The sequence below is a fragment of the Martes martes genome, assembly GCF_963455335.1.
Source record: "Martes martes genome assembly, chromosome: 1".
Classification (NCBI taxonomy): Eukaryota; Metazoa; Chordata; class Mammalia; order Carnivora; family Mustelidae; genus Martes; species Martes martes.
The window spans coordinates 212,342,437-212,358,237 of NC_137888.1; the positions used below are offsets into that span (position 1 = coordinate 212,342,437).

The 15,801-nt window shown below is 55.1% G+C and overlaps 1 long non-coding RNA gene across 1 annotated transcript; it reads left to right on the forward strand.

Annotated features, from left to right (window-relative positions):
• The first annotated feature begins 1,606 nt into the window (after positions 1-1,606).
• Positions 1,607-14,690, forward strand: LOC308346774. Its single transcript, XR_013967205.1, has 3 exons — positions 1,607-1,786; positions 13,083-13,191; positions 14,103-14,690. It is a non-coding gene; the product is annotated as an uncharacterized lncRNA (long non-coding RNA).
• Positions 14,691-15,801: the final 1,111 nt, after the last annotated feature.

Here is a 15,801-nt window from a genome sequence, read left to right on the forward strand (position 1 = left end):
ATGGGGCTGACCTGCACAGTCAGGGCAGGAGTGAAAATCCAGCCCAAGGTGGCCGGCGGCGCCCTAGGCCCCGGATGCGGGGCTGTGACCTCCAACCTCACAGCCCCAGGCATTTTCCAGGCCTGACCCCCAGGGAACTAGGGTCTCACCCTCCGGAGTCTCCCCGCAGGGTGGGAGATAACAACCTTACTGGCCGCTGGGGGGAGGGGTTCATTCAACAGCAAACATTTGTTCCTTTTGTCCTGAATTTGGAAAGTTAGGTCAGGGCCCAGGTATACAGCAGGTACTCCATAAATGCCAGACTGCTCCTGGAGCTCCCACCACGTTGTGGCCAGACCAGATGGACAGCCTGCCCTTGGGTTTGCTTACCCCCACTGTTTCATGGGGGCCCCCTGGGAGCCCACACTGAGCTGCCTTCCATTTACCTCTTTCTCTAAAGAGCGGGCTACCCTGGCATTCTCAATTTCCCTAATGCTGAACGCTCCCATCTTTAGCCCAGGGGCTCCTATAGCCCCTGGGTCTTTAGCCTGATGCTGGGTGGCCACCAGGCATAGAGGGAAATTTCAGGGCTGCTTTGAGCCAGGAGCTCCCAGGCTCTGCCACTTCCTAGTTTACTAACGTTCTTATAATCATTCTGTGAAACTGGCTCTTTGGATCCATTCCTCCTTCCTACCACCCTGCAACCCCAGATGTCCCCGTGGGGGGGTCTCCCTCTCCCCCTGAGGGTGTGGTCTGGGTAGTGCATGTGACTCAGCCCTAAGCCACTCCCACATCCCCATCTCTGGGCCTCAAGGGTTGGCTGGGGGATGGGCACGTCCATGATTTGCAGGGAACTCTGGAAACCTTGGAAGCCAGAGTAGCATTTGCAGCGGAGTCCCCATAAAGGAGAGGCTACTTGTAAGAACAAAACCACCAGGTGGAGGAGGGTTATGGCCCCAGGGCCATTGTTTCAGCCTTGAGCAAGCTGTTCCTGAAGCCCACAACTGGGCTTTCATTCATGAAATCTTTATTGAGTACCATTTTGTGCCGGGTGCTGGTCCAGGTACTGGGGACATGGTCAGCAACAACAACACGGCAACCCCATTGAGGTCACCACCCTGTCTCTTCCCCCTGATGTTGCCTTGGCCACCCCACCTTGTCCTTCAAGTTTCATCTCACGCATCAACCCCCCTCCCCCCACTTCCAGATTACATCCACACACCTTCTCTCCCATTTCCTGATTTATTTCGCTCTTAGCAGGAGTCACCCCCGGACACTCTGGAATGCTTGTTTTTGTTGGTTCTTTCTCCCTCACCACAATGGAAGCTCTGAGGGAAGAGGTTTCCATCTGTGTGGTCCACAGCAGTATCCCCAGTGCCTAGAACAGGGTCTGGCACGCAGGTGACATTACGCAGTATTGAGTAACTAGGGAGCCAGCCAAAGGCTCCTGGGGACATGACCTTGACACTTGAATGTTAAGAAGGAGGGTGAAGGTGTGAGGGCATTCTAGGGGGAAATCACAGCAAATGCAAAGTCTGTTACGGCCATCACATTCTCTTTTGACTTCAACAAGCTTGGACGGACTTAAAAAGTGTTTTATTTATTTATTTTTTTTTTGGTAACTCAGAACCTTTAGAATCCAAAGTGATGTAGGGCGTGCCTGGACGAATGCAGTACTCAGTGCGGCCACAGGAGGGCCCCCCGGAATACCGTTGCTGCCCCTGGCACGGTGGGGACCGAGGAAATCAGAGACAATGATGAGCACGTGACCCAATGATGGAGCACCTTTGAGGCGAGTGCTCGTGAGGTAGGCACCGTTATCATACCCATTTCCCAAATGAGAAAATCGAGGCACAGAGTGGCTGAGTAACTTGCTCAAGGATGCTCAGCAGCAGGTGGCAGAATCAGAAAAGAACAACCAAGGTAAACCACTCAAAGGGAAGGCAGGTGAGCTTGAGGGTGAAGACCTGGGATCATTGCACTGAAGTGTGGGGGGGGGACCCCCTTCCTCAGGGGCTGGAACCCCCACCTCCAGCCTCCATGCTTGATGTTTCCCCCTTAAATATTGAGATGAACCTTGCTTGCCCCAGGCCAGGTGAAATTGACGCCCCCCCCCCATGTCTCCCCATTAGCGGTCAGGGAGGGCTCCTCCTTGGAAGGCACGTTTAATAACAGGTCTGAGGGATCCGTAGGAATCAGGCAGTGGGAGAGGTGAGAAAGGGTTTCATGGCACACCCGTGTCTGGAGTGAATACTGGCTCAAAGTCCGCCAGGCACGGCAGAGGTGGAAAGACAAACACTGTGTGGCGTGGCTTATACGGGGCATCTGAAAGAGCCCCGCTCGTGGACACAGACGCTGGAATGGTGGTTACCAGGGGCTGCGGGCATGGGGGGAGATGGGGGGATGTTGGTCAGAGGGTACCAACTTCCAGTAGGAGAGCGAGTTCTGCAGATCTCCCGGACAGCCAACAGCGTGGTGAGTGTAGTTAGCGATGCTGCATTGATACTTGGAAGCTGCTAAGAGAGCAGAACGTCAGGGTTCTCGGCACAGAGACGACTGGGTAACTTGTGCCTTGAGGAGCCGGTGCTCGCTAACGGGACTGTGGTTAACATTTTGCCATGTATCAGTGCCCCAAATCAATATATTGCATGCCTTAAACTTACACCGTGCTCTGCGTCAATTCTAGCTCAATAAAGCTGGGGATCAAAGGTAAAACCAAAAAGCCCAACTCTGCCTGGCAAGTACAACACAACCCTCCCGCCTACCCCCTGTTTCCAGAGCCCTGCAGAGTCCCCCCTCCCGCAGCCATCCCCCAGTCCCCTGTTCCGGCACTGAAGGGTCTCCCTTCTCTCCTCCCCAGCCTTGGGGCTAGGATGGCTTCTGGGCACATCACTCCTGATCTCAGAGTGATGATGTGATGGCTGGCCTCACAGTTTCTTTCCTGCTGCTGGGGCAGATGTGCACGGCTCAGCTGTCCCCTTCTGCCCCCCACCCTGAGCGTGGGCCCAGCCATTTTCCCCCAGCCCCATGCTTCGTGATACAGATTTCAGATGTGGCTCCTTTCTTGTCCTGCCCCACCTGGATCTCTGTGCTGCCCCTGGCACGTCCAGGCGAGTGGCCCAACCCCCAGTGTTCTCTTGTTCAGCCATGCTTGGCAGAGGATGAGTAAAATCCCCCTCTCCTTCCAATGGGGGACCCCAGGGGGTTGTGACCTCCTTACATCTTGCCCGTGTGTGTGACGGGGTGGGGGTGGCGAGTGAGCGGCGCCGGGAGTGCTCTCAGGTTGGGAATGTGGCTTTGGCAAAGTCCAAGTTGGCCAAGAACAAGCTCTTAGCATTGGGGACCATCTCCCGTCACCAGGGTGGGGGGAGTCAGGCCCAGATGGGGCAGCACCTCCCACCCCCTTCTCCCGAGGGATGAGGGATGAGGGATGAGTTTTCCATTCCGGAAGATGCGTCGAGGGTGTAGCGTGCAGGGGACACCTGGTTCCTGGGCCCCATCAGGGCTGCAGCCCCAGCCCTGGGGAGCAGAGAGACCTCTAGAGAAAGCAAATGCGTGCTCTGGTTCTTACACCCTGTGGATACCAGGACGCTTTAGCAGACTGAGGATCTGAAGAACAGAATGTTAATGATCCCTGGCGGGGGTGGGTGGGGGGGAGGCCGGTGGGCGGCTCTGAAGCCTCCTGACTCCTGCTTAATTGCTGTGTGTCCCTGGCAAGTTGCTTGGGCTCTCTGAGCCTCAATGTGAATGCAGATATTGGCGCTCAGTCTGTGCTTAGCGCCCCGGTTGTTGGCTGAGAGGCTGGGACAGGTACTGCAGGTAGAGTCTCGGCAGGGAGGTGGACAGCTCAAGACTAGTTTTGTGGCTCTTTTCTTGTCCAGGACGATGCAGCACAATTGTAAATGCCTAGTGAAAGCTTGCCAAGCTGTTAGGGCCCAAGACTCCTCGGATGGCGGGTCCTTAGGTGCCCGCTGCCGACGCAGAGCCTCTTTTTCCTTCTCCAGCTTGTCCCCCAGCCTCAACTGGGCAGCCCTGGTGGGGCCAGTGGGCAGGCAAACGTGGTGTTTAAGATCCTGAGATCTTGAGGTCACCACCGAGCCAAAACCAAGAGCCAGAGGCTCAACCGACTGCCACGCGGGCATCCCCCTAACACTGATTATTATTGCTAGCTTGGGTTTCAGGCTCCAGACTCTTGTGGGGGGCTCCAGCAAGCAGACTTCTCCATGCGGATCACCCCCTGCCCCATCCGAGACTGTAAGGTCAAGACAGTGGTTTCAACCAGGGGCACTTCTGACCCCCCTCCTCCCAGGGGGCCTCTGGCAATGTCTGGGGACATTTTTGGTGATCATGCCTGAGGGAGATGCTACTGGCATCTGGTGGGTAGAACTCGGGGTGTTGCCAAACACCCTACAGAGCCCAGGACCTTCCCCAACACCAAGATAATCTGGAAAAACTCTGGGTTAAGAGCAGGCGCTCTGAGTCACACCTCCTACTGCCTGGCCCAGGGCAGGTGGCTCTCCCCTCTGAACCTGCTTCCCCATCTGTATGATGGGGATCGTAGATAGTATCGCTTGCACAGGACTCTTGGGATCAGTAAGCGGGTTAAGGATGGAGGGGGTTTAGGACATGACCTGGGTCCTAGCAAGTGCTCAGTTAGTGCGGGACAGTTGCTACCGATGAGTTATTATTAGTGACAGAAAGGATAATGGTGGCAGTGGTGGCCCATGTCGTTCACTGTTCTGACCTCTGATTTCTGAACTCCCTCCCAGAATAACCAGCCCTTGTTTGCCCGGACCCGGTGACCCCACAGCCAAGTAGATTTACTTCTGATACCGGAACAGGAAGAGCTCAGCTTCCCACCGCTGGAAAGAATGTCCCGTAAGCACGTCCACTCAGAGAGGCATGTGGATCTGGGCGATGGAGAAACAGAATTTGATATATATATATATTTTAAGATTTTATTTATCTACCCGACAGACAGAGATCACAAGTAGGCAGAGAGGCAGGCAGAGAGAGAGGAGGAAGCAGGCTCCCCCTGGAGCTCGATCCCAGGATCCTGGGATCATGACCTGAGCCGAAGGCAGAGGCTTTAACCCACTGAGCCACCCAGGCAGCCCCAGAATTTGATATTTTATAACCCATCTTAACCAGCCTTTACTTTGAGCTGTCATCCAGCTATGGGGGAGAGAAAGCGTGATCAGAATGGATTCAGGCTCCCTTCTCCCACCTCGGGGTTGGCGGGGGGTGAGAGTCAGATCAGGAGTCAGGCAGCCTGGGTTAGAATCTGGCTTTGCCGTTTTTACTGGCTGTGTGACCTTGGGACAGCTACTTAACCTTTCCGAACACAGGGACAATAATAGTACCCACCTTACAAAGAGATCGTTACGAGAATCCAGTGGCCTATGTGTATAAAGCCCTGAGAGCAGGACTGAGTACCCTACGGGTACACACTAAAGCTCATCAGTAAGATGGTGACGGTCCCCAGCGTGGCGGGTGACTGATCCAGGATCCCTCCCGCTTAGTGTTCCTGACATTTTGCGCTGGAGAGGTCTTGGTTCTGGGGGGCTGTCCCATGCACTAGAGGGCATTTAACAGCATCTCTGGCCTCTACCCACCAGACGCCAGGAGCACCCCCAATTCTGAAAGCCAAAACCATCTCCAGATGTTGCCCAATGCTCCCTGAGTGTGGGGTAGGGGCAGAATCGGTTGGGCGACAGCGACTGGCCGGACCTTCGGCTGTCTTCTGCAGACACTGGCAGCCACTGGCACACGCCGCATCCCTCCCAGCCCACCACTGTTCCCGGACTTGCAACCACCCCCCCCCTTTTTTTAAATGAGACAGTGTCTCTAGAAGACAGCAAAATTTAACTCACTGTCCTGGGAATGTACAGTTGCTTAGGGCTGATCCCTGATTCCAGTCCCCACCCATCTGCCCCCCACCTCGGGTCAGAAATAATACACAAGAGCGTCCATCACTGTCCATGGAGCATCGTGTCCACTGAAGGCTAACTCCGGTCATTGGTCTTCCTGACGTCATCACATTGTGGGCTGACGATGCCCGTGATGTCCCTGCGATAGCTCCGTTGATGGGCACAGTGGCTCCCGGCACGGCCAGGGTGAAGGAGCAGGAGACACGGCTCTGGGGCCGGGGGTGGGGGGCGTTTGAGGTCTTGGGTGGAGGACCGGGGGGTTTGGTCTGAGAGCCAGGAGTGGGGGCAAGGAGCAAGGTGGCAACAGGGAAGGCTGAATCCCCTTCCAGGCTCTTGGGGACATTTCTGGTCTCTGACTAAGGTGGCATGCGAGATCCCCAGGCCCGGCTTGTGTCCCCCTCGTCTCTGCCCTCCCTCCAGTCAAACTGACTCACTCTCTCTGCAGCTTGACCTCCCCCGTCGCCCCGCTGGGCTCTCACAGTGGGCATTTAATTGGGGCCTTGGATGCTCAGAGGACGTTCTGTGGAACCGTGGCCAGACCGGGGGATTAAGCAAAGCCCAATGGGGTTGAACCGTGCAGGTCATCTCAGAGGTTTTCCTATGCTCATGTGTTTTGCTCCGCTTTCCAGAATGTATCTGCCCCCTTGACATTTCTGGTCCTCTGAAGCCCTCTCGGGGTGCTCGGGGTTCCTGGAAGAGATAAGGGAAACACGGCTTTAGCCCAAAGGGGAGAGTGGAATGGAAGAATTTCAGGCCGAGGCTCTTGGCCAAGTATCAAAGCTTTCTTCCTCCTCCTCTTCCCAGGACCTGGGCACTGAGAACAAGGCTGGTGTCCCACGGCTCTCTCTGGGGTGGCCCAGTGGGGTTGCAAACTCTGGGCAGCCAAATTAGGAGCTCAGAATGAGGCTGGATGGGGCGGGGCCAGGCAGGACTGGGGGCTGGGCTGGTGGGAGGACCGGGCAGATGGGGGATGGAGAGGCAGGATTCCTGGGCCGGATGGTGTCCCTGGATCTCCGGGGGGTTCTCGAGGTGGGCGTGTCTTCTGGGAAAGCTTGTGGAGTCCCCTGGGATGAAGCCCAGAGTTCAGCTCAGGAGAGAAACATCTGATCACCCCTGGGGCCCCAGTCCAGGGTCACAGTGGGAAGCTGAAGTTTGGTTCTGTTCTTCCGACAGTAAACATGGGCCGCTGGCCTGGCTCCCCCTCGGTCTAGCTGCCCGGCCTTGGCCCAGCCCCCTTCTGCCGTCTCCTTCCACCTCCTCTGCCCGCCTGTTCCAGCCTCCCCAGCGCCTCTGGTTGTGGTGAGCCCAGGGACTTGGTCACTCCAGGCCTCGGCCCCTGTGTGTCCCGGATGGGCACAGGCTGTCAAGACCCAGGGAGGCGGAGGCAAATGGGGGCTGGCTGCCCTTGAGCTGGCCGCAGTGTGGTTGTTATTATGGCTGCTGACCTTGGCATTGCCAGTGGGATGGGGAAACCAGGACAAAATTGAGAAAGCAGAGGAAATGCATGGTCTCCAAGACACCTTGACCTCAGGCCCTTGACAGGGCTCCCGGGCTTGGCTCCCTGCCGTTCTCCCTCCTCATCTTCCTTGCTGCTCCTGCTGTACCTGCTGGTGCCATGGGGGGTGGGGGGGGGAGCTCTCCAAGCTGCAGCCGCTCCCATCCTCTCTGAACCACAGCTACTCCCATCCCCTCGCTGTTCCTGGGACCAGCCCCGACCACGCTGCCTTGTCCCAGTTCTCTGTGGGGAGCAGCTCTACCAGTCTGCAGGGCAGGGCTGGTGGATTTGGGGGGACAGGAGTGGAGATGGTGCACCCAGGGGAGGGGATAGTGTGACCGAAGGGCGGAGTTGTGCCAGGAGGAAGGTGCCGAGCCCAGGCTGGCTGGTGAGGGAGCAGAGGAGGGTAGTGGCTTCAGGGAGGTAGGCAAGAGGGAGCCATGGCAGGTTCTTGTTCTGCTTTCGATCGTGGTAGAATTACAAAACACAAAACTTACATTTTAACCGTTTTTTAAATAAAGATTTTATTTGTTTATTTGACAGAGAGAGATCACAAGTAGCAGAGAGGCAGGCAGAGAGAGAGAGGGAAGCAGGCTCCCTGCTGAGCAGCGAGCCCGATGCAGGACTCGATCCCAGGACCCTGAGATCACGACCTGAGCTGAAGGCAGCGGTTTAACCCACTGAGCCACCCAGGTGCCCCCATTTTAACCATTTTTAAAAAAAGATTTTATTTATTTATTTGACAGAGATCACAAGTAGGCAGAGAGGCAGGCAGAGAGAGAGGAGGAAGCAGGCTCCCCGCTGAGCAGAGAGCCCGATGTGGGGCTCAATCCCAGGACCCTGGGATCATGACCTGAGACGAAGGCAGAGGCTTTAACCCACTGAGTCACCCAGGCAACCCCTTTTAACCATTTTTTAAAAAAGATTTTATTCACCCATTGGAGAGAGAGAGAGCACAAGCAGGGGGAGAAGCAGACTCCTCACTGAGCAGGGAGCCCAATGCGGGGCTCGATCCCAGGACCCCGGGATGCTGACCTGAGCTGAAGGCAGATGTTTAACTGACCGAGCCACCCAGGTGCCCCCCCCCCAACCATTCTTAAGTGTATGGCTCTTAAGTGACATTGAGTAATTCACAATGTTGTGCACCCATGGCCACCGTCCGTCTCCTGAACTTGTTCATCTTCCCAAATAGAAACTCTGTCCCCATGAAGCCCTGAGTCCCCAACCCCCTCTCCTAACCCCCAGCTCCCTCCATCTCCTCTCGGTCTCTGTGGACGGGACTCCTCTGGGAACCTCGTGGGAGCGGGGTCCAGTGGGACGGGTCCTTCCGGAACCTGTCTGGCTTCTTTCACTTTGCATATTTTCAAGGTTCGTCCATGTCATAGCGTGCATCAGCGTGTTACTCTTTTCTCTCTCCCCCCAAAGGTTTTTATTTATTTATTTGAGAGAGAAAGAGAGGAGGGGGAGGAGCGGAGGGAGAGGGACAAGCCAGCTCCTCACTGAGCACAGAGCCTGATGCGGGGCTCGAGCCCGTGATCCGAGAGATGGTGACCTGAGCCGAAATCACGAGTCGGATGCTTAACTGACGGAGCCCCCCAGGCGCCCCTGGAGTGTCACTCGTTTTGAGGCTGGGTAGCAAACATCTCCTTGTACGGACAGACCACATTTCTTGTATCCGTTCACCCGTCAGTGGACACGGAGTTGTTGCCACCTTTTTGTGAAGGGTGTGCCGTGAACAACCGCGTACAGATACCTCTTGGACTACCTGTCGTGTACAAAAGTCCCCTTCGGGTAGATCCCCGGGCGTGGAGTGGCCGAGTCGTATGGTAGCTCCCATCGCAGTGTTGGGCAGAACTGCCCGGCTGTTCTCTACAACAGCTGTTCGGTTTCACCTTCCCATCTGCCTCGGGCCGGGCTCTGGTTTCTGCACATCCTCACCAACACCTGGCAGGTTCCTTTTTTTTGTTTTTTTGTTTTTTGTTTTTTTTTTTAAATAGCTCTCATAATAGATGTGAAGTGGTTTGGGTTTGCATTTCCTTAACGATTTACAACGTTGTGCATCTTTTCATGTGCTCATTGGCCATGTGCACATCTTCTTTGGACAAATTCAAGTCTTTGGTCAAGTTTTGGATGGATTTCGTTGCTGTTGAATTATAGTTTATTATATATTCTGGATATTAATCCCTTATCAGACACATGATTTGCAAATATTTTCTCCCATTCTATAAGTTGTCTTTTTTCTCCTTCCTTCCTTCCTTCCTTCCCCCCTTTCTTTCTTTCTTTTCAGACTTTATTTATTTACTTGTCAGAGAGAGAGAGACAGAGAGAGAGAGAGAGCGAGCGCACAAGCAGGGGGAGCGGCAGGCAGAGGGAGAGGGAGAAGCAGGCTCCTTGTTGAGCAGAGAACCCGATGCGGGGCTCAATCCCAGGACTCTGGGATCATGACCTGAGCCAAAGGAAGGCCCTTAACCGACTGAGCCACCCAGGTTTCCTCCTTTTTTCTTTTTTCTTTAAAGATTTATGTATTTATTTTAGAGCACACAAGTAGGGGCCGAGGGAGAGAGAGAGAGAATCTTAAGCGGACTGAGCCTGATGCAGGGCTCAATCTCACAATCTTGAGACCATGACCTGAGCCAAAAGCAAGGGCTGCTTAGCGGACTGAGCTACCCAGGGGCCCTGATTAACTTATTCTAAGTCAGCTCTATGCAGGACTTGAGCTCACCACCTGAGATCAAGAGTCACATGCTCCACCGACTGACCTAGCCAGGCTCCTCTCTCTTTGCTTTCTTTCTTTCTCCCCACCCCTTTTGTAAAGATTTTATTTATTTATATTCAGAGAGAGAGAGAGAGAGAGAGAGAGAGAGAGTGAGAGTGCATGTGCAGGGAGATGGGCAGAGGGAGAGGGAGAGGGACAAGCAGACTCTCTGCTGAATGCAGAGACCGACATGGGCTCGATTTCAGGACCCTGAGATAATGACCTGAGCTTGAAACCAAGAGTTGATCACTTAAGGGACTGAGCCACCCAGGTGCCCCTTTAATAGTGTCTTTTTGATGCAAAAATTCTTAATCTGATAAAGTCCATTTTATCTATTTTGTCTTTTGTTGACTGTGCTTTTGATGTGGAATGCATGAAATCCTTGCCAAGTTCAATGTCATGAAGATTTCCCCTAATGTTTTAAGGGTCTTGTAGTTTTAGCTCTTAAGGTTAGGGTGGTTCTACCACCTCTTACCAGCTCATTTGTTGAGGGGCATTTGAGTTGTTTCCAAAATTTGGAAATTATCAGTACAACAGCTGTAAACATCTGTGTGCAGGTTTTTGTATGAGCATAGAGTTTTCATTTCTTTTGGATGAATATCCCTCCCCTCCCACCTCTCTCTCTCTCTCTCTCTCTCTCTCACATACACACACACACACAGAGCTTTGGAATATAATTTGCACACCACATAATTCACCCATTTCAAGTGCACAATTCACACAGTTGTGCAACCGTTGCCACTATCTAATTTTAGAGTATTTTCACCTCCATAAAGAGAAACCCTGTGCTTGCTAATAACTGCCTTCTATTCCCTGCCCCCTAGCTCTAGCCTTTCCATCCCTATAGATCGGCCTATTTTGATGTAAATGGAATCACAGGACATGTGACCTTCTGGGGCAGGCTTCTTTCACCAGGCACAACATTTCAACGGTTATCAACGTGTTGTAATGTGTATCAGTACCTTCTTTTCATGGTTGGGTAGTATTCTATTGTATGTATGTAACACACTTTGTCCATTCATCCGTTGATGGCCCCTGTCTTGTTTCTACCTTTGGCTGCTGTGAATAGTGCTGCTGTGAACATTCATGTACAAGTATTTTTTTTTTTTTTAATACCCGTTTTCAGATCTTTTTGGTAGCTACCTAGGAGCGGAATTTCCAGGTCATATGGCAACTCTATGTTGAACATTTTGACACTGCCAAACAGGTTCGGGGCACCTGCAAACAGAGCGCACCACTTTGCATGCCCATCCGCAGTGTAGGAGGGTTATGACTTCTCCATATCCTTGCCAACACCTGTCATCTGACTTTTGGGCTCCAGCCATCCTAGTGGGTGTGAAGCGCTATCCCACTGAGCTTTTGATTTGCACTCTCAGGACTAGTGATGTTGAGCATTTTTGCATGATGGCTGTTTGTAGATCTTTGGAGAAGTGTGTGTTCAGGTCCTTTGCCCATTTTTTTTTTTTTTTTTAAATTTGTGGATCTGGTTAGAATGAAGATTCTGGTTCTTCTTTTAGCCAGTCTGACCCAAACCTCATCTAATTCCAATTCCTTCTCTTCCCCGCCCCCCCTCCCCCCGGTCCAGCCCCCCACCCTCCCCAGGTCCCTGTGCACCCAGGGGACCAGAGTCCACCTCAGTCTACGAAAGCTTCCTCATACTCCCATTGAACAGCAAAGAAAGATCTCGAAGGACCCATTCTCAACACAGATCTGCACCAAGGGGGACCCCGCTGGGCTCACCCTAGTAGACAAATAATGGGGGGCTAATGTGGGGACACGAATGGTCTCAACATGACAACAACTTTCAAACATACAGAGGAATGGGAAGAATTGTGCACCGGCCTGCCCACCCTTAGATTCTCCCGCGAGCGCGTTGCTGTATTCACGTTATCACGAATCTCTCCAGCCATCCCTCCCTCCCCCTCTCCTTCTACCTGCCTGTCAGTGGTGTTTTCCACCAGTATCAGTCACCCCCAAACAAATCAGTATGCAACACTGCTACCTAGAGCTCAAGATTTTCTGTTTCTTTGTTATTGGGGAGGGGGTGAAATCTCCCTGCTAGAAACAGACACGTCTTCGGTGTCCGCTCCCTGTATTTTGAGACACCTGTGTAACTCTGTCTAGGTCTGTCTGTCTAGATCAAGACAGAGAACATCAACACGATCCCCAGAAAGCAGGAGGTAGGCGGTTTTCAGTTAGCTATCTTGCCAGGTATCTACTTGGGTGGCCAAGTGTGTTTGATCACCTCGCCCTCAAGTGGGATCCTACAAGTTTCCTCTTGCTCTCCCGTGAGTAGATGTGGGCCTGTTTCCATTGCAGCCCTCAGTGTCATGTCTCACTCCAACCCGCTGTTGACGGACATTCAGTTCAGCTCATGGTTTCTAGAAACCTGGCCATCGTGGGGGAGCAGTGGGGCAAGGAAGAGGTTTTCAGGATGAGAGGGAATTTCTAAGGCTGAGGGGTGAAGAAGGCTGTGGAGAGCAAATCCCACTGGTGGGCAAGGACTGCTCTCTGCCTGGTCCGCTCTCCCCTGGCTGTGTGAACGCCAGCTCCTCCCTCCTCCGGATCTGAGCCCACAAGCCGCCTCCTCAAGGAGGTGACCGTCCCAGCCATAGACGCCCGTCTTCTCTAACTTGGTTCAACAAGTGTCTGTGCAGGAGACAGACGGTTTCAGGTACTGGGGAGTGGGGACCAGCACGGGTGTCTGGGAGCTCCGTACAAGCTCTCCAAAAAGTCCGAGGGGAGCTTGTGAGTCCCGGGTCTGAGTCCAGCAGACTGAGGCTCTTCTCCAAATCCACTCGGGCTTAAAGCAGGCTCTCCACCCCCTGCCCGTTCAGCTCTGCTACTTCTGCTCCAGATGGACGGGGCTCAGGAGGGGGAACGGAGGGCTTCACGTACCCCAAAGCCTCCACTCTCCCCTCAGGGACCACTGAGGCTCAGACTGTGCGCAGGAAGGCGGCGGGGACGCGGGGTTCGCACCTGCTCTACTTCCTCCTCCGCATCTGGAGGCCCAGAAGCGCCGGAGCCGGCAGGTAAGGCCCGCCTGCCCTTCCCCAGAGATCCAGGCCCTCCAGGCGCGGGGCGGGGAGGTGGTCTCGGGCTTGCAGCGCGTGCGCTCCCAGCGCTTCCCCGTGGAGCGCCCGCTCGGCGGCACCGGCCGGCTTCTCCAGCCACGGGACCGTGCCAGCACCCGGCGCAAGGCGTGCACCCCAGTTTCCTGGGAGGCCGGCCGAGGGAGAGGTCTGGGTTGGGGCGGGGGGCTGGGAGGGTGGCAGAGAGGCTGAGGGGCAGAAGAGACCTACAGGGGCGCCAGGGACCCTGATGGCCCCGGGGAACCCGGCGTCTTCGCCAGTGGGCACGAGGTCGTGAGCCACCACGTGCCTGGTACTAGAAAGCCCGAGAGGAGGCGGGTCCGGAGGGCGGGGCCTGGGCGGGCGTGGGGGGCGGGGCGAGGCGGCGGAGGGGCCGTAGCGCGCCCTCCCAGGAGACGGGGGACCCCGCCTTCCAGGAGGCCTAGGAGGCTTGGGCTCCAGGGTTGGGGGTCCCCTCCCACAGCCCGGGCGATGCCTTGGTGCTGCTGCACCCGCCCGGGGAGCTGAGGAAGGCCGGGAGTGGGCGGGGCTCGGGCTGAGGGCGGAGCCTGAGGACTCCCGGGGCTCAAGTGAGATGGGAGGCCAAGGGGGGTGCGCGGTGAGGGGAGGCTGCGTTCTTCTGCAGCCTGAGCCGTGCCGCGGTGCGCGGTACCTGGAAGCTGGAGAAGCGCGGGCTCGGGCTGGGGTGCAGGTCCCCCGGGGTGGGGGAAGGGTCACAGAGACGGCGGGGACTGTCCCCAACAGCTGGCGCCACGCACCCTAGGGAGATTGAGAGCCGGGAGACGGGGAGGAGCTTCGCGTCGTTGCGCCCTTGGCCACGCCATCGACTCTCCCCAACCTTCCTTCCCCAGGGCTCTGCGCTGGACCTGACCATCATCAGCCCAGACCCCTGGGCCCTCGAGCGGATACCCTGGTACTACAACAGCCCGGGTGCAGACCAAGGCCTGGTTCCTGCCTGGGGTCTGGGGGCCTTGGGAGGGGAGGGCTGGGGCCAGGAGCTTGGGGGCTGTGTGTGCAGTGGAGGGATTGTGTGTGCCTGGGGTGAGTCTGTGCCCCTCCTCCTGGCTGCCGGGGGTTGCATGCGTTTACGAACGACTGTGTGCCCGTGTCCCAGTGGCTAGTCTCTGTGTGCGTTTGTCCCCCGATGTGTTCAGGGGAAAGGAGCATGGTGGTTGGAAAGACTGCAGAGTCAGGATGTGCCGGCTGGGAGTCTGGCTTCTGCCACTTAAGACCCTGTGCCTTGGATGAGTTGCCCAGTTTTTTCCTGCCCCGGTGTGCTTGTCCCTTGTGGATGCATTCATCCACCAAATATTTACTGAGCATCTACAGTGTGCTAGGCACTAGCCCAGGCCTTGGAGGCTGCAGCAGTGAGCAAAAGTCGCAGATCCTGGCTCTGGTGAGCCAGGCCAACAATAAATAAAGAATTGAGTACACAATATGTCACACGGTGTTAAGTGTGGTGTGTGTGTACATGGGAAATTTTAGACTGAGAGGCCTTCCCGGGAAGGTGACACTTGGATAGAGTCCTATGAAGTGAGGAGTGAGGACTTCAGTGGAGGAAGAGCATCAGCCTGTGCAAAGGTCCTGGGGCAGGGTCAGGCCTGGCTTGATGGAGGCACGGGGAGGAGGCCTGAGGAGGTGTGTGGGGCTGGAGCACAGTGAGCTAGGGGGAGAGAGGGAGGTGAGGGCAGGGAGGTGACTGGGCCAGGGCTGCAGGGCCTTATAAGCTGTGGGGTGGGGCTTGGCGGTTCCCCACGGAAAGGCGTGGAGGCAGCTCCCTCTGGCTTTCATGGGGATTATAATAGCATTTACCCCAAGGATTTGTTATAGGAATTATACGAATTAATATGCGTAAAGTGATAATACAGTGTCTGGGGCTTACTAAACATACATTACATAGTAGGTTATTATTATGTGTGGTAGACATGTGGGTCTTGGGGTGTGTCCGAACTACAGCTGAGCGGGGTGGCTGCTAGCGGGGCGGCTGTTGTTGCGAAAGAGTCTCTCTAAAGCTATTTAAAAAACTCTGCTGGGTGTTTGAAAGCCCTGCTGGGGTTACTGCTTTCTGGCTTGGACAGGCTCTTTTGTATAACAGATGTTATCCAGATGTCAGCTGGGGTCACTCGGGCCTCCGAGATTTGGCGCCTGCCTCTCTCCCACGACCTGCGGGAAGCCCAGTGCCCTCCCCGAGATGTCTGCAAATTCCCAGGGCCTCTGTTCCCATGGTTCCTTCTTGGCCTGAGCTGCTGCCCGATGAACCCTTGCTCTCACTCACCTAGCTGGGCCTGCCCTTTGGAGAAACTGTCCTGTGTTCCCGATTCCTCCAGACCACCCACACGGCATCCTCGCCCATGCACCCCACCGCCTGCACGTCCTATGCAAGGTGCTACGTCCTCCCTAAGATTCTGCTGTCCTGGCTGTTTTAATGTGGTCTGAGCTTCCGCGATGAGCTTCTGTAAGACGTTGCTTGGCAAAAAATTCCACCGTGCAAAGGAAAAGTTTGCGTGCCTCTTGTCCGTCCCTGCAGAGTTTATGACCAGCTGAAAGTGA